This window comes from Xyrauchen texanus, chromosome 9 (genome assembly GCF_025860055.1).
Source record: "Xyrauchen texanus isolate HMW12.3.18 chromosome 9, RBS_HiC_50CHRs, whole genome shotgun sequence".
NCBI classification, from domain to species: domain Eukaryota; kingdom Metazoa; phylum Chordata; class Actinopteri; order Cypriniformes; family Catostomidae; genus Xyrauchen; species Xyrauchen texanus.
The window spans coordinates 2,567,596-2,586,919 of NC_068284.1; the positions used below are offsets into that span (position 1 = coordinate 2,567,596).

General features: G+C 42.0%; 1 protein-coding gene across 1 annotated transcript in view; it reads right to left on the reverse strand.

Annotated features, from left to right (window-relative positions):
* LOC127648959 (zinc finger protein 271-like) overlaps positions 1-19,324 on the reverse strand; it is a 49,882-nt gene that overhangs the window by 19,277 nt on the left and 11,281 nt on the right. The window lies entirely within an intron of this gene.

Below are 19,324 nucleotides of genomic sequence, written 5' to 3' on the forward strand. Positions count from 1 at the left end.
AATATACAGCAGCCTATATATATATATATATATATATATATATATATATATATTATATTTATTATTATTATTATGTTTTAAAATATAGTCAAGTCAAGTCAAGTGGTTTTTATTGTCGTTTCAACCATATACAGTTAGTACAGTACACAGCAAAACGAGACAACGTTCCTCCAGGACGATGGTGCTACATAAAAACAACAAAGGACCAACATAGGACCACATGAGACAACACAACGAAATATATTAAAGGGGTCATGACATGAGAAACCAAATTTGCCTTGATCTTTTGGTATATAAGAGGTCTTTGTATCATTAAAACGTCCTGCAAGTTTAATATTTTAAGACGTCCTCCCCATTCTAAACGAATCATTTATTTAATCAAGCTCAAAATACAGCTCGTTCTGGATTCATGGTTAGAAGTGACGTGTCGGTTAGAAGTGACGTAACAGCGTTTGCATATGACCGCCTCCAGCACAAGATAACTACGCTTTAAGCGCCAAGACAACTACGCTCATTTCAGTATCGCCGTCGCCTCACAAGTGTTCAGTCGATGGACAGCGAGCTCTGACAGAGACTACTTGTGCACAGGAAAATTACGATGCCACACAGATGTGCTGTTCCTGGCTGTGGTCAAACAAAACCTCTGAATAAGCTGCCGAAAGATCCAGACGTCAGGGAAAAATGGATGCTGTTTATTTTTTGCGGACGTTCCAGTCACGGCAGTGTTAACTTAAGCGTTTGTTCTGTACATTTTAAGGATGACTGTTTTGAGAACAAATCTCAATATGATGCTGGCTTTGCCAGAAAACTGTTGCTCAAAGATAAGTCCGTGCTGACTATTCTGGGAACAACGACGACGCAAACTGTAAGTAATCTATTTTAAACTTTAATCTACTTTTTAAAGCGCAATTTCATTCATTATGAATAATCACAGTGTTTTTACTTAGTTTACTTGCATATTGTTCTGGCTGGGGGCGTCAATAATTGATACATAGGCACTGACGTTAGCCAATCATAACAGTGGGCGTTAACACTGAAGTCTTAAATGGAAAACGCCCCCAAAACAGACTGTTTGAATCAGAGGATGAGAAACAGGGTGGGAAAAGGTCATAAATCACTAGATTTTAAAAGTTTTTCTTAAAAAAAAAATATATTAATACTATAATTGCACCTAAGGGAACATAATAATACAATAAAAAAAACCATGTCATGACCCCTTTAAAATATGATTTACTTTCCTCACAATGTGTTTATTTGCAAAGCTAGACAGCAAGCTAATATTTTGAATGGGATTCCAATAATCTCTCAAGACGTGCTTTGTCTTAATTTTTTTAGTTTTTGCAAAACTGCACATACAGAACTAAGCAAAAGACACGAATGCAGCTCCCAAATAAGACATAATTTGAAGGCAAAGTACTCTGGTATTTTTCTTCATAAAATAACACTTTTAAAATACAAATGTTTGTACTCTATTGAATAAAATTGTTCTTAATGTAAAAACGATACATTTTATATTACTTACAGATACATAAGATTTCAAGAAAGGCGTAAAATACCATATTCGGCACAGAGGCAGCTATATGCTCTGCATACTACTTGTCATAGTGACACTACTTTCTGCTGGAACTGAACAAAATGGATCCTGCACAACGGATCAAGAAAATTAGTTCAAAATAAGAGTCCTCAATAGAGCGAACTGCACCGATGAGTACGGAGCCCCTTAGAGGACAGGGTGGGAATTGTTTTTCTGAATATTTATTGTGACGTAACGAAAAAATTTACCATGGTTTTACTACAGTAACCATATTTTTTACCATGATATTCATAGTTATAATACAGAAAAATGAAAAAACTATGGTGATGGAAATCATAATTTTGTGTGTATTACTATGCAAATACAACGGTTTAACTATGGTTTTAATATTGTGGTAACACTTTAAAATAATGTTACATTTGTTAACATTAGTTAACAGTGTTAGTCAAAATGAACGAACACTGAATAATAATTTTACTGCATTTATTAATCTTGGGTAATGCTAATTTCAACGCAAGATCAAAGATTTTAAAGTCAAAAGTTATATGTTACATTATCATTAGTTAATGCACTATGAACTAACATAAACTAACAATGACATTTTTCATTTTTATTAACCAACATTAACAAAATTACTAAATACTGTAAAACGTATTTTGTTCATTGTTAGTTAATAATAAGTAATGTAATTACTAATGTTAACAAATGTAACTTTATAATGAAGTGCTACCAATATTGTAGACTGTAGTAACCATAGTTTTTTCAACATGTTTCAACTAAAACATGATTTTTCTATAGTAATATTGAAGTAACCATAAATGTTGTATGCTAACCGTTTTTATTATAATTTGCAGAAAACATCTCCAGTTACATGTTACATGGGCCTTTTGTGCATCCTACATAACAAACAAAGATCTGATCCGACAGCCTAAACTGGCAGGTGCGCTCCACATACATGTGTAATGCCCACACAGGTCATAGCAAACAAATGCATTGACAGCTCCTCACGCAAAAATTTCTGTGAGGGCACGCAAAACTTATTGTGAGGGAACTAGGGGTGCGACGATTCGCTCTGAAAATGATTCGATTACGATTCTTAACCTAACGAATATGATGCATCATGAAACCTGAAATTTGGTCACAATTAAATTATTTTTGGAACGATTCATAATTATTTTCCAAAAATATACAGAAAAAATATTCAAAGATTTTACTGAACATTCGTAATTTAGCACTTGAGCAATTGAGACGATGCATTTAGGACCAAGGAGGTTTGGCTTATATTGTATGTGTGGCTGCAAATATTAACAATAAAAAGCCAACGTTTGTATTTAAATAAGCAAATACTTAAGAGCCTATGATTGGATCATTATTGCACTGATTAATATGTTTATAGCTGGCAACAATTCTTTTAACCCTAACTGATGAAGTGAATAACTTTTAATTTCTTAAACAACCATGTCGGAAGACGTTTCATGTGGTTGATGAAAAGATGTTACTGTGTTTCAGAAGGGGCAAATTATTGGCATGCATCAAGCAAATTAAACAACAAAGGAGAATCCTGAAATCACTGGAATTGGGTTAAGATCTGTCCAACGCATTATTAAAATCTGGAAGTATAGTGGTGAACTGTCAGCTTCATGGAAGAAATTTGGTCATAATAAATCGACAGTAGAACTCATGGCTATGTTTAGTAGTGTAAGTAAGAGCATTTCCACATGAACAATGCAACGAGAACTTACAGGATTAGGACTAAGCAGCTATGTGTATACAAGAAAGCCACTTGTTAGTGAGGCTAATCAGAAAAAAACTTCAGTTTTTTAGGGAGCATAAAGATTGAACTGTGGAGCAATGGAAAAATGTCATGTGGTCTGTTGAGTCATCATGAAACTTTACAGAGTAGTTGGACTCTCCCATCATCAATACAAGATCTCGACCCTAAATAATGCGACTCAGGATGGAAATAAGCGTAATAGATTTGCATATTATAAGATATTGTAGCAAGAAATGTCATGTGCAGGCAGATACGTTAAAAACTGTCAATTCAGTGTGTACTGATAATCCGTTGTACTTTACTTCAAATCGGTTGTATCATGGAAACCTTGTCAGAAAGATCTTTCATCATTCTTGACGATCTCGGCCCACAACTGTGGAAAGTGCTGGTCCAGAGTAAGCGCATCTTCCAGCAACACTGGGAAGCTGGGTTCACTTGTGGTGACTAGAGGGTTGGGTGCAGGTGACGGAGATCTTGTCAGGGATTTGGGTGGGTCGACGACCCGGTGTGAGGATGACTCATTCGCCCTCCTCTTTGCACCAAAGGCAACTCATTCGTCCTCCTTTTTTAACTTTCTGGAGACCCTCGTTTGTCTCCCATAGATCTGTCGTCCGGCCTCACTGCCGGTACCAGTTAATTCCTTCCTCCTGGCTTCCCCGGGAGTGTGAGCGGTGCCGAGGATCATTTTGACTGGTTGTAATACCTGACTTAGATCTCATGTCATCGAATCGGGAACCTGCAGGATATCTTTCCTGAAATATGGTCATTGGCCTCGTCCAGAGGTTTGGGAGTATGGGGAGTATATAACTTTTTGCCCGAAGGAAAACCAGCTGCATAATCCACCTTCTCTGGCTTCGGTCTCAATGAGTCTGGAAAGGATGGGTGGTTCCAGTCGCAGGAATATCTCCCTTCAGTCTTGATGGACTATCTTGATTTTTCTGGTTCGGTCCCATACAGTGAATGTGTGTGTGCAGAACACTGCTCGTTATACAATGTGTATATTGTCCCATAACAAATAATGACACAGAATGCCGAACTCAGCAACATCCATCTATCCATTCATTTATTTTATCTTATGTAGGTCCATGGGGTGAACTCTGAAGCATAAACTTTTTTTATTTCAAAGTGCGCTTGAATTCTTTCCCTTCAATCTTGCATGATCTGTTCCGTGACTGTTCTGAGAAGGTTTGTGTAATATGAGACGGTCATATTGGGTATATTAATATAATTAATATAAAATTCCATAATCTATGCATCAAAATTTCTTTGAAAGATTGATGCATAGCGATGTATCTATGCATTTTTTCACCCCTAGATGGAATGCAAAACTTATTGCGAGGGAACGCAAAACTATTTCAGAAAAGACACCCTCCCTGTCCTCTAAGGCAGTGCTTCCCAACCCTGGTCCTGGATTATATTTATATTTACTTATATTTATGCATTTGGCAGACGCTTTTATCCAAAGCGACTTACAGTGCAGTTATTACAGGGACAATCCCCCCGGAGCAACCTGGAGTTAAGGGCCTTGCTCAAGGGCCCAACAGTGGCATCTTGGTGGTGCTGGGGCTTGAACCCCCGACCTTCTGGTCAGTAACCCTGAGCCTCAACCACTGAACCACCACTGCCCCCTAGTGTTTTGGATGTTTCCCTTATCTAACACACCTGATTCAACATATCAGCTCATTAGAAGAGGCTCCGTGAGAATTGGGTTTGTCAAATAAGGGAGACATCCAAAATGTACAGTGTTGGGGGTACTATACAGTCTGCATGCTCTGTTGTTGAGACATGCATACATTTAGCACATGCCCGGCTCATGATTCGCAATATGTAAACGCTCCACTGAACTCCGGCTCAGATGTAGAACATCATATATTGAACAACAATAAACTGGCCAAATTTATCATAGCAATAGCTACTAGGGGGGTAGGCAGCAGCAGTGGCGGCTCCTGAAAAAATTCTCAGGAGGGGCAATTTTTCTGATAATGATTAAGGTGACCCATTCAATGGGTGACCCATTTCCCCTTTAGCTACATAAGTTACAGGTGGAAAGCTATGTAAGAAATTAGCATCAAGGAGCCTTCATAAGCAAAAATGATATGGCTCCGCAATTAATTATTCCACTTATTCATTACTTACATTAATCCAATGTTGTGTGATGTAAAATAGCTAAACAGGACACAATTTTTAAAAAGATATGTCCAGCAACAACATAAAGACAGGGGCAGCATATAAGTCAATACAGAAGCATTTATTGACTGATCTCAAAAGTATTGGCTTACAAAAGCAAAATAAGTTATCACAGTACAAATAATCAAGGGTGTTCTTTCACATTCCTCAACACTGCATAAACAATCTGCATTTCCATAAACAAATGAAATATCAGCTGAAAATACAAGTAGACAAATTGTTGAGAGAAGTGGATCTTTAGAACTACATTTTCCGGCATGTAGGATATCACCAATGTGCTACTTAATAAAAGCAAAGTAACATTGTCCCAAATAAGTGAATGAATAAGTGAGGCTTGACCTGGTGTGGTCTGTGCATCTTGGCTTTACACATTGAAGACCAAACCAGAATGATGAGGTGCTGCCAAGTTTAAATAAAGAATTCTGATATACACATTAATTACTTAGGCCTCATGGTTGAATTGGAAATATGTGCACCAGAGCATAATTCACAACAAGTGAGCAGGAGCTTTTGATAGAGGCTACTGAAAACATTGATGCAAGTTATTGGTAATAAGCAATTTGTATAGACTTCCATATTCTGCCCTCTTGTATAGATTTGTAAAAATGAACATGAACAGTGATAGACATTTTGCCTGAAAACAACATTTGAAAATAATTTCTAGAAATGCAAACACAGCTATTTGTATGGCTTTGTAAATATGAACAACCATATTCTGGCCAATTGTATAGATTTGTAAAAATGAACATGAACAGATTTAAAAAAAAAAAATACATTTTTAACTTTTTTTTAATGAATGAAAAATAACTATTTAAAACAACATCAACTTTGAACTGATTTGGTTTGTGTGTGTGTGTGTGTGTTAATCAGGAAATCAGGCATGTTGAGGACTAGTTCCCTCTCCATGGAAAGCATGGCCAGTGCATTCAGACGTTCCTGGCCCATTGAATTTCACAGGAATGTCTTAACTCGTGTCAAAGTTGAGAAACATCTCTCAGCTTCAGCTGTTGTCATGGGACTAGTTATGAGGATGTTCAACAGAGTCACAGTCTCAGAGAATGTCTCCTGGAGGTTGTAGCTCATGAGAACCTGGTACAGTGCCAGTGCACCACAGCAGCCCTTGAATTCAGGATTCTCATTAGATCAGAGAGAGTTCTGTCTTGAGCTTTGCCTTGTTCAGCATGGGGTATGCGTTCACAGTGGCATTCAGAGCCTCATCAGGAAATGAATGGCAGTACCTTTCAAACATATCTGCTTGCAGTAAGGTAGCACTCACAAGGTGGCCAGTGAAAGAGAACCTTGCTTTGGTGTGATCCAGGATGGTGTCGCAGACCTCTTCAGACAGCCTCTGTGACGTAATGAAGCTAGGAAGCAAGTTGCAAGTTGACAATTAGTTTATTGACAGTCAAATTGAGAAGATAGGGGAAAAGTCCGGGGTGATGGTCTAGTGAGCAGAGTCTCCAATGGTCAGATGATGCGTGGTGAGAAGAGTGAAGAGAAGTGTTGAACAGACACGGCGAATCCGGGTAACAACAAACAGGACCACGAAACAGGGACAACGAGAGAACTGGACTGGAACTCTGAAGAGCGAACAACACCGGACATCACAAACAACGATCTGACAAGGAGATGAGAGAGTGGTGAGAATTTAAAGGGAATGGGAATGAGTAACAGCTGGTGAGAGGAGTGATTGCGGCAGAAGCTAATCATGGTACAAACAACACGCCCACACATTCACGCACCCACACAACACACACTAAGAACAAGGCACGAGACAAGGAAGAGACATAGGATTAAATACCGTGACAGTACCCCTCCCCTAGGAGCGCCTCCTGGCGTTCCCAGGCTCCCTACCTGCCGATTGTAGTCATCGATAAGGGAGTGATCCAGAATGTCTCTGGCGGTACCCAACCTCTCTCCTCCGGACCGTAACCTTCCCAGTCCACCAGGTACTGAAATCAGCGTCCCCTCCGTCTTGAGTCCAGAATCACGGTTGACCCGAATAAGTAGGTTCCCGTCTACAGTCGTGGCGGGGGAACGAGCCGGCGGGTTAATCGCGGGAATAAAAGGCGGGTTTTATTTTGGATACATGAAATACGGGTGAATTCTCCTATGCAGCTGGAGGAAGGTTGAGGCGGACTGCCACGGACTAACGATCTTGGTGACAGCGAGCGGGCCAATAAATTTAGGTGCAAGTTTATTAGATACGGAGCGTAGAGGAATGTTCTTAGTAAAAGCCACACTTTTGACCAACGGCGTATCACGGGAGGCCTAGACCGGTGGCGATCAGCTTTGGCCTTGGTGCGTGACCCCACTTGGAGTAGAGTCTCCGGGCCCTAGTCCAAGTCGTGGTGACACCTCTGGACCGAGCGTGGCGGAGGGACCGCGACTCGGTTCCAGACTAGGAAAAATAGGTGGCTGGTAACCTACACTACACTCAAGCGGAGATAGGCCCGTGGATGATACTGGTAGCGTGTTGTGGGCGTACTCAACAAAAGACAGTTGCTGACTCCATGAGGAAGGATTCTTGGATACCAAACATCGTAGCGTTCTCTCCAGATCCTGGTTGGCTCAGCTCAGATTGACCATTGCTCTGGGGATGAAACCCTGAGGACAGACTAACAGTAGCTCCCAGTAATTTACAAAATTCTCGCCAAAATTTGGACACAAATTGGGGTCCTCTGTCAGAGACCACATCTGTCGGGAGGCCATGTAGCGAAAGGCGTGGTCAATGACAATCACCGCTATCTCCTTGGCAGAGGGTAATTTGGGCAAGGGAATGAAGTGGGCTAGCCGAGAACCGGTCCACCACGGTTAAAACTACCGTGTGTCCCTGTGAGGGTGGGAGGCGGTGATAAAATCTAGAGCGATATGGGACCAGGGTCTCGATGGCACCGGCAGCGGTTGAAGTAACCCGTCTGGGAGTCGATTGGAACTCTTACCAGTGGCGCAGACTGAGCAAGCCAAAACAAAACTGTGAGCGTCCACGAACCATCAAAGGCCACCAGAATCGTTGCTTGACTAAAAACTTAGTTCGATTAACTCCTGGATGACAAGCCACATTAGAACAATGTCCCCACTGAATAGCGCTGGACCGTAACCCCTCCGGCACAAACAAGCGGTTCGGTGGGCACCGAGCGAGGCGTTACCCCTTCTAAGGCCGTCTTGACCTTCGATTCGATCTCCCATGTGAGTGTAGAGATGAATAGAGTCTCTGGTAAAATGCACTTTCGAGGAGTAGGCGAGCGTTGGAGTGATCAAAAATACGTGATAAAGAATCGGGTTTGATGTTCTTGGAACCGGGCGATGCGAAGAGTAAAATCAAAGCGACCCGAAAAAAAGAGCCCACCGAGCCTGCCTGGAGTTTAATCTTTTAGCTGTGCTGAATATATTCCAAATTCTTGTGATCGGTCCAGGCGATAAAAGGTACCCCGAACCCTCCAACCAGTGGCGCCATTCCTCCAAAGCTAACTTGACTGCCAACAACTCTCTGTTACCAATGTCATAATTACGTTAGGCCGAGGACAAGCGATGAGAAAAAAGCAGCGCAAGGGTGTATCTTGTAGTCTGAAGGAGAGCAGCTGGGATAGCACTACGCCTACCCCCACCTCTGATGCATCGACCTCCACCACGAACTGGCGTGATGGATCAGGGGTTATCAGGATGGGGGCTGAAACAAAGCAACCTTTCAGTTTGGCAAGCGCGGCCTCAGCTGCGTCTGACCACCTGAGCGTTGTTCTGGGGAGGTCAGGGCGGTCAGAGGTGTGGCTAGTTGACTGAAATTGCGAATGAAGCGCCGGTAGAAATTGGCGAACCCCAGGAATCTCAGTAGGGCCTTACGAGACTCTGGACTTGGCCAATCTACCACAGCCTTGATCTTCTCAGGATCCATGCGCATTCCCTCAACCGACACGATGTACCCTAAGAAAGGAACAGACTGTGCATGAAAAGCGCATTTCTCGCCTTGACAAAAGCCCATTCTCTAGCAATCTCTGAAGCACTAGCGGGACGTGCTGCACATGTTCCTGGAGAGAAGAAGAAAAAATCAATATGTCATCCAGGTAAACATATATGAACTGATCAACCATGTCTCGCTAGCACGTCATTGGCGAGTGCCTGGAAGACCGCTGGGGAGTTGGACAAGCCGAGCGGCATGACCAAGTATTCAAAGTGCCCCTGGGGGTGTTAAAAGCGGTTTTCCATTCATCCCCCTCCCTGATGCTTGGACCAAATGATAAGCATTACGTAAATCCAATTTACGTGAAGATGGATGCTCCCTGCAACCTCTCAAAAGCTGAAGACATCAGCGGTAGAGGATAAGTATTCTTTACCGTGATGTTGTTCAACCCCGATAATCAATGCAAGGTCGCAGAGATCCATCCTTCTTCCCCACAAAAAGAATCCCGCCCCGGCTGAAGAGGAAGGACGGATGAATCCATTAGCTAGAGAATCAGAAATATATTTCTCCATAGCCTCCCTCTCTGGAATCGAGAGTGAATATAACTTGCCCTTAGGCGGAGATGTACCTGGCAATAACTCTATGGCACAGTCATAGGGGCGATGTGGAGGAGAGAAGCCGCCGAGACTTACTGAACACCTCCTTCAGGTCCAGGTACTCCGTGGGCACGTTAGATAAATCCACCGCCTCTTCCTGAAAAACAGGGACAAAAACAGGCGAACAGGCAGAAACAAGACAAGACTTATGACATTGAGTGCTCCACGCTGACACAGACTTAGACTGCCAGTCCACTTTAGGGTTGTGATGGGTGAGCCAGGGATGACCAAGGGCGATGGGGGCAAGAGGAGTGTCCAGTATGTAGAAGGAGATGGTCTCGGTGTGATTGCCTGGCGTGGCCGAGTGATGTCTTCAGTGGCTAGGAAATGGTGGGAAGTTTCTGGCCATTGAGGCGTGAACAGCGATCCGGTGAGTGAGAGACTTGAGGGGACTTGGTGGTTGAGTGCAAAAGTGTAGTCCATGAAATTTCCTTCGACCCCAGAATCCAGAAGTGCTTTCGACAGTCGTGGCGGTGATTAGACCATTGAAGACTTACGGAAGGAGGGTAGATGTGGATGAGGTCTTCTCGTGGGAGATCCCACCCGATAGTAGCCTCATACTTGCTATCAGGCGGATCCTTTTAAAGGACAGTTGTAGGCAAAATGTCCAGCACCACCACAGTACAAACACAGTCCCTGGGATCTCCGCCTTTCCTTCTCCTCCCGGAAAGCCGGGCTCGACCCACCTGCATGGGCTCGGGATCACAGACGAGGGCTGAGCAGCGTCCCGCCTCCAGAACATTGACCGCCTAATCCTCTCAAGGGGCGGTTGGTTTGTACTACGCTGTTCCATTCTGGATAACCTTGCGTCCACTCTAAGCGCCAAGGCGATCAAATCGTTTAGCTTGGTGGGGAGATCCATGGCGTATATCTCCTTTTGGGCGCGATCAGCCAGCCCATGCAGGAACATGTCCCACTGCGCCTCCTCGTTCCATTGGCTCTCCGCCGCTAGCGTCCGAACTTCGATAGAAAAGTCTGATACAGATCTCTCCCCTGGCGCTAAGTCGACCAGCACTCTGGCTGCCTCTCTACCGGAGACAGCACGGTCGAAAACTTCGCTTCATCTCCGCGGAGAGTGCTTGAAAAGAGGTGCAGCATTCATCTTGATTCTCCCACACGCCCGTTCCCCAAAGGGCAGCTCTCCCAGAAAGTAGCGTCAGGACAAAAGCGACCTTGGTTCTTTCATCACAGAATGTTCTGGGTTGTAAAGAAAAATGCATTGAGCATCGTGTTAGAAAAGCTTCGGCAAAAATTAGGTTCACCTGAATATAGCTCTGGAACCGGTAGGCGGGGCTCCGACTGGGAGGGGGCTGGTGGTGGTTGAGGAATCAGCGGTGCTGGGTGGCGCAGTGGGAGCTCGCAGAAGTTGAATTTGCTGGGTGAGTCCGGACACCTGCGCCACTAGAGCCTGGACAGCCTGAGCCGTGTCATTGAGATTCTTCTCCTGGTTCTCCATCACGAAGTCTGCTGTTCATCACGAATTCTTCTAGGCTGTCTGAATTGTTACTCGCTGCTTCCATCTTGTGGTCAGATCGTTCTGTGGCGTAATGAAGCTAGGAAGCAAGTTGCAAGTTGACAATTAGTTTATTGACAGTCAAATTGAGAAGATAGGGGAAAAGTCGGGGTGATGGTCTAGTGGCGCAGAGTCTCCAATGGTCAGATGATGCGTGGTGAGAAGAGTGAAGAGAAGTGTTGAACAGACACGGCGAATCCGGGTAACAGCAAACAGGACACTGAAACAGGGACAACGAGAGAACTGGACTGGAACTCTGAAGAGCGAACAACACCGGACATCACAAACAACGATCTGACAAGGAGATGAGAGAGTGGTGAGAATTTAAAGGGAATGGGAATGAGTAACAGCTGGTGAGAGGAGTGATTGCGGCAGAGCGCTAATCATGGTACAAACAACACGCCCACACATTCACGCACCCACACAACACACACTAAGAACAAGGCACGAGACAAGGAAGAGACATAGGATTAAATACCGTGACAGCCTCTGCTTCTCCTCTTCTCTCAAAGCCGTTCTGGGTCTTTTGGCTCCTGTTGCTACTTGCAGCTGCTGTAGAGAGGAGTCCCTGAAGGCAAACAGACCAATGTGTTTGTTAGGCTATGTACAGTACTGTAGTCTATATGATGCACAGGTATATGCAATTTATCCACGTATAGTACAAAGATTTCAGTTCCACTTAAAATGGGCAGGGATGCATGAAGTCTTTAGTGTTTAAGTTAGCCTTTGAGTCTCACCTAGCCTGGATGTTCAGCACAGTTCACAGTTTATAAAGTAAGCTAGATTACACCACTGGCCATATATAATGAGAATAATGTAATTTCAAACACAAATGCAGTCTCCTTTCATGCAAACATTTTCAAATGACAAAGCTCTTCTTTGAGAACGATTGAATGACATTGTTTAATCTTACCTTATGGCCTGTACGCTGTTTGTGAAGCTGTCGAGGGCACGTTTGATGAAGACAGCGTCGATGTCCTTCTTCTGGAGCTTCTGGTACAGATTATCGACGTGGGGCATGATTTTGTGAAAAAAGCCACATGAAAAAAAAAAATGAAATCTTCATCATGTAGCATCCTCACGTAGCCATATGCCTCTCTCACGGTGGGCTGGTCAAATGAACCCAATGAAGCCGTCCTGATGGCTTCAAAACATTGTATGAGGTTGTCTCGATTCTCGTAGACAGTGTTATCGACTCTGCTGTTGAAGTTCCACCATGTGGATGAAGTTCTGGGCAGTCTTAATGCAAGAGTCTGGTCAAGAATGATGGTCCGTTTGGGTGACCGGGAAAAAAAAGTTGCAATCCCGCTCGGATCGGAAAAGAAAATATTAACTTTTTTGATAAGAGAAGTAGCTTACTGCATGATCAAATTCAGCAGATGCACATAGCAATAAACATAATGGGCATTCTTAAAATGCTCACGCACCTTTTGCTGCACACCAGCCTTCTCTTCTCTCCCCTCATCACACTGGCTCCATCGTAAGCTTGTGCAATGAGTTTAACTTTCTCGTCGTCGGCAAAAAGACCGTTCAGTCTCTCCTAAAACACACTGGCAATTGAGATTCATTCCGAGATGGGAAGAAACTAAAAAAAGCGTTCCTGCACTTTATGGTTGCTATCGATGTACCTCAGCACCAGCAGTGTCTGTGTAGAAACGTGTGGCAATGTTCTCTCTCCACAAAGCAGAAAATCTCAAACAGCTATCAATGTGGGTCTCATGTTTCTTTATCTTTTCTGAAAGATGGTGCATGTCTGTTACACCTGTCGCTGCCCTCCCGGAACCCATAGAGATTGTATTGAAAACTAGATAGGTACATTTCCTGAAGAAAATGTGAGTGGTGCTTGCCGTGGCAAAACTCGTGAAATAGCATGCTTGAAAAGAACAAAAATTATGGTCATAAATAAATCAACCCAGAAGTCTCTACGTTTTTCTGATGCAGAGATATGTGATTTGTTACTCGGTTGCTAGGGTAAACCCATCTGGTTGCTAGGCAGTTACCATAGTGATAGTAATGAAGTCTCCTTGCCATCCTTATTGAAATAAGTCAACCCGGAAGTCTGTACTATTTTCTGGTGCAGAGATATGTGATTTGTTACTCGGTTGCTAGGGTAACCCCATGTGGTTGCTAGGCAGTTACCATAGTGATACTTATCAAGTCTCCTTGCTATCCAGAGTAAAATCAGTCAACCAGGAAGTCTCTACGATGTTCTGATCCAGAGATATGTGATTTGTTATTTGGTTGCTAGGGTAACCCCTCCTTGTTGCTAGGAAGTTACCATAGTGATACTTATGAAGTGTCCTTGCCATCCTGAGTGAAATAAACCAACCCAGAAGTCTCTACGTTTTTCTGATGCAGAGATATGTGATTTGTTAATTGGTTGCTAGGGTAACCCCATCTGGTTGCTAGGCAGTTACCATATTGATACTAATGAAGTGTCCTTGCCATCCTGGTTGAAATAAATCAACCCGGAAGTCTGTACTCTTTTCTGGTGCGAGATCTGTGATTTGTTTCTCGGTTGCTAGGGTAACCCCATCTGGTTGCTAGGCAGTTACCATAGTGATAGTAATCAAGTGTCCTTGCGATCCTGAGTGAAATAAATCAACCCGGAAGTCAGTACTATTTTCTGGTGCAGAGATATGTGATTTGTTACTTTCGGTTGCTAGGGTAACCCCATCTGGTTGCTAGGCAGTTACCATAGTGATAGTAATCAAGTGTCCTTGCCATCCTGATTGAAATAAGTCAACCCAGAAGTATGTACGTTTTCTGATGCAGAGATATGTGATTTGTTACTTTCGGTTGCTAGGGTAACCCCATGTGGTTGCTAGGCAGTTACCATATTGATACTAATGAAGTGTCCTTGCCATCCTGGTTGAAATAAATCAACCTGGAAGTCTGTACTCTTTTCTGGTGCCGAGATATGTGATGTGTTTCTCGGTTGCTAGGGTAACCCCATCTGGTTGCTAGGCAGTTACCATAGTGATAGTAATCAAGTGTCCTTGCCATCCTGAGTGAAATAAATCAACCCGGAAGTCAGTACTATTTTCTGGTGCAGAGATATGTGATTTGTTACTCGGTTGCTAGGGTAACCCCATGTGGTTGCTAGGCAGTAATCATAGTGATAGTAATCAAGTGTCCTTGCCATCCTGATTGAAATAAGTCAACCCGGAAGTCTCTACGTTTTTCTGATGCAGAGATATGTGATTTGTTACTCGGTTGCTAGGGTAACCCCATCTGGTTGCTAGGCAGTTACCATAGTGATAGTAATGAAGTGTCCTTGCCATCCTGAGTGAAATAAATCAACCCGGAAGTCAGTACTATTTTCTGGTGCAGAGATATGTGATTTGTTACTCGGTTGCTAGGGTAACCCCATCTGGTTGCTAGGCAGTAATCATAGTGATAGTAATCAAGTGTCCTTGCCATCCTGATTGAAATAAGTCAACCCGGAAGTCTCTACGTTTTTCTGATGCAGAGATATGTGATTTGTTACTCGGTTGCTAGGGTAACCCCATCTGGTTGCTAGGCAGTTACCTTAGTGATACTAATGAAGTGTCCTTGCCATCCTGATTGAAATAAATCAACCCAGAAGTTTCTCTGATTTTCTGGTGCAGAGATATAGTTACTGCTAAAGGGTTGCTAGGGTACTCTGTTTAGTTGCTAGGGAGTGGCTTGGCAGCTGCCAATCATTAATCTCCAACGGCTGCTTGTCAGTATGAATGATATAAACCAACTCCCATGCCTCTGTGACATTCAGAATGGAAGATATCCTCTATGGATTTTGGTTGCTAAGGTGCTCGACAATGGTTGCTAGGGAGGGGCTAGGAAGTGTTGAGGTGATTCATGATTGGCTGTTTGCTGCCCGAGTGAAAGCGAGACCACCCTTGTGTTTCTATGAAACTTCTATCCGGAGATATCCCTTTGATGTCTTTCATTAGAAGTGTATGGGACTTGTTGCTAAGGTGCTCTAAATTGTTGCTAGGGCGTGGCTTGATAGATTCAAAATGATCCTGAGATACTGATTGGTCGTCTGAGTAAAATGAGCCCGCCCCATTGTCTCTATGACACTGTGATCCAGAGCTATGTTGAATACAAATCCCAATGCCATTTCATTTCATGGGCAGTCCTACACCATTGTAAGTCAATTGGGGCATTTTTGGGCAGCTCCTGCCCCCAGAGGTGCAACTTTTACCCCATTTTGAGGTATGCTCTTACAGAGCCTGCCAGCCTCTTCAAATGTGGCAAATCACACGTTTCTGCGAAATCCTCGCTCGGAGCTGTGACGCGTCAAAGTTTGTCGCAATGTTAAGTCTATGGGATTTTTCGGCGCTTTTTTGCCCCTGGGGCAATTACGTACCCCGATAAGCTTATAAAAGTCATAGCACACGTGTCCTCAATAGGCCGTTCGATTTGACACCTCATTACGTGGGTCTACGCCAAGCGGTCTTGGGACGAGTTAGGTGCCGAAGTTTTGTACGGAGATAGAATAATAAAAAGTATAAAAATAAAAATAAGTATGTGAGATTACAATAGTGATGCTTTGCAAGCACCACTAAAAATGTTTTTACATGAGAGTCTATGAGAGACTTCTGGGGCGATTTTCAACCTGACTGAAATCGGCCCAAAAGGGGCGGGGCCATTTTAAGCATGACTTTAGCCTGATTGGCAGATCAGACGTCTAGATTAGAACACTGATAATGACTTTTGCCGTGATAGAATTGGTTAGAAAAAAAATCCTTCCTTTTCCCGTTTGGCAGTGCGTCGCCCACACCGCCCTAATGAACACACTGCCCCTGGGCAGCAGTGTAGTGTCCGGGATGTTTTAATTTATCTATGTATTTATTTGTAATGCATGGAGCTATTTTGGAAATAATATGTAGGCTAATATAATTTATTTTTGAACATATCTTGTTTGTGATGCTGAACCATCAGTGTTAATTACTCATGCCAGTATTACCGTTTCACAATCATTTTTTATTTATAATATTTTTATAAATAAATATAAAATAAATATTTTTAATATAAATTTTTTCTTAAATATTCCCTTAAGTGTTGCATAATGCCCCTTAACTGCCATTTTCCTAAGTAAACCTTAAGGGTAGTAAAACTCCACCTTAAGTGTTGGCTAAGAGTTTCAAGGTTTCTAAAAAAGCTTATAGAAGCAGTTGAAGAGTACAGCATACCAATGCGTTTTTTCATGATAGGAAGAGCTCTTAGACCATATTAGCATTAATAAAGTGCAGGATTACTATGGGGAATCGATAACATGATGAAAGGCAATTTAATATCACATCTAACACCTCAAATTCACCTCACTACTCACTATCAAAGGTGTCTTGCTGAAGTGGACACTAACTAACCATAAAAGCCTCAGACACAATCGACTGTAATTGGTGCATCCAGAACAGAGCTGAGAAAAGTAGCAGGTGCCATGAAATCAATGTCATTTAAGCGCTAATTCGGAAGAGGTCTGACAATAATTTACACATCATATATGATACTGATAAACTTTATTAGTCACTAAAATTAAAATAAAAAACAGTACAAAGTTAAAGTATTCTTTGTGTTAAAATTGCTCAAATGTCTATATTGTAGATCATTCATAGGGACATGACGAACATGTCCATGGTAACAGTAGAATTTTATTAAAACCTGGCTCACTGTAGTAAAACCCTTACCTCCCAGAAGTGCAACACCCTCAAGTCATTCCCTTAGTTAAGGGGAAATAGCACCTTAAGTGTTACACTTAAGGGATAAACTGGGGCACTGGGGTTCACATCCATTTTCTCTCTTGCCCTGCTAGATCATTTCTCAATACTCTTCTATTGCTGTAGGCTCACTTTTCTTCTCTAAATAGAGAGCTTGCATGTGAATTGACTGCCACAACCAATACCAACAACACCAAAGATTGTCAGTCATTTGATTTATAGAAAATCAGTTTGCACGCAAATCCAACTGCTGATGGCATGCAGGTCAATCACATTACTTGAAACGTAGGGGGGTGCTGGAACACAGAAAAAGAAAAATGAATGATCAAAATAGAGCAAAGATTTTTGTTTTTTTTTTGGCGCCAGATGCGGAAGAATGATGATAAAGCAGACTACAAAATTCGCTAAATTGGCAACAGTGCGGGTTCTGCACATTCAGTGCTCGAGTACTCTGACGATAACTAGATTTGTGCCCTGTCTTAGCCCTGTCTTTTTCTAATGCATTTCTGCTGAGTCTGTTCTTAGGCGGAGAATACAATATGTGATAAATGTTTAACTCTAGAATGCTACTTTATCCCCATATATGGGCTTTATTTGCTTCTTTGTTCATCATAAGCAACAAATATCTATTCATCTCATTAATACAATTCTCTAAATATCAGTTTTTACATGTACATTTTTATTTAACTGCTTTGTTTTTAAAACTGTTTTAAATTTACATAGATTTACAGTATATACAGAATATATCATTTACATTTACTTTTTTATATTCATATTTTAAAGTAGATATAAAAAGTGGTAAAAGAGACTTTTCAGCAGCTCTTTTAACAATGTTGGATCTATGATTTCTGTCAGGCTATTGCTAATGATGCAAGCTTTTCAGGATAATCAGGAGATGTCTGAGTTTAAAGTAACAGAGTGAATATTTGCACTAGGTGTACATAGCATCTGCCACACAACACTGCTATATGCACTCTTTTAGTCTGGTGGAAATTGAGAAATTGAAGACAACCTGCATCCTCCTCTGTTTCTGTAGTGGTGTAGCTGGTAATGACAGAATGAATGTGGTTCTTTTTGTGTGGACGTCCCAGGTTCTAATTCACCTTCTGTCCCACTTTTTCACATCCTGTTTCCTGTCTTCACTCATAGTGAATTAAATTTCCTTTAATACTACTTTTAATAATAAATTAAAATGAATATAATGGTTTATTTACTCGCAGTGATTTGTGAAGGTTTGGGGAGTGACACAGTGACACTGTGATGGTTTGGGGAGTTGAAAGAAAGCTTTGATCCATGTAAAATGAACCATGGTTTTACTTTAGAAATATTGTAGTAACCATGTTTTTTTTTTAGCAGAAACCATAGATTTGATGCAATTAACAATGGTGTTACTATAGCAAAATGGTATTATAGTAAACATTAGTGATCGGAAGTTTGATTATTTTATTTTATAGCACCTAGAGCACCCAATACAGACAATGATATACAAATTTGGATGTTATCTGTGTCTAAAGCATATAAAGTTAATAAACTAGTCATAATCAACTCACCCTTTTTACAGAAACCATGATTCAACTCATAACAACTTCAAATATAATCTGCATGCACAATACTCAATAGTAAAATTTATTTAAACCTATCCACTGAAATGTTTCACCCTCATATTCAAGTCCTCAGTTCAAGCATGCTCACCAGCAGTTCACTCATCAGTTCTCAGTATTTAAAACATGTCCAAAAGAGGTGATTCTCAGTTTAGTGTAATGCAAGCAACAGGCTCAGTAATGCTGATGAAAATCATAGCATACCTGGAGGATCTTGCTGTAAGATGTTGATCGATTACGGCAATGGAGGCGAAATTCAAAAAGTTGGTTAAAAGAATTGGGGACGTTGAGAGACGGATCGATTATCTGGAGTCATCGGAAAGGGAATTAGCTACTAACCCGCTACCCACCAAGGCGGACTTGGAACACGTTTGGGAAAAGTTGGAAGACCTTGAGAATCGTAGCAGGTGAAACAACATCCGAATTGTTGGAATTCCTGAGCATGAGGAAGGCAGA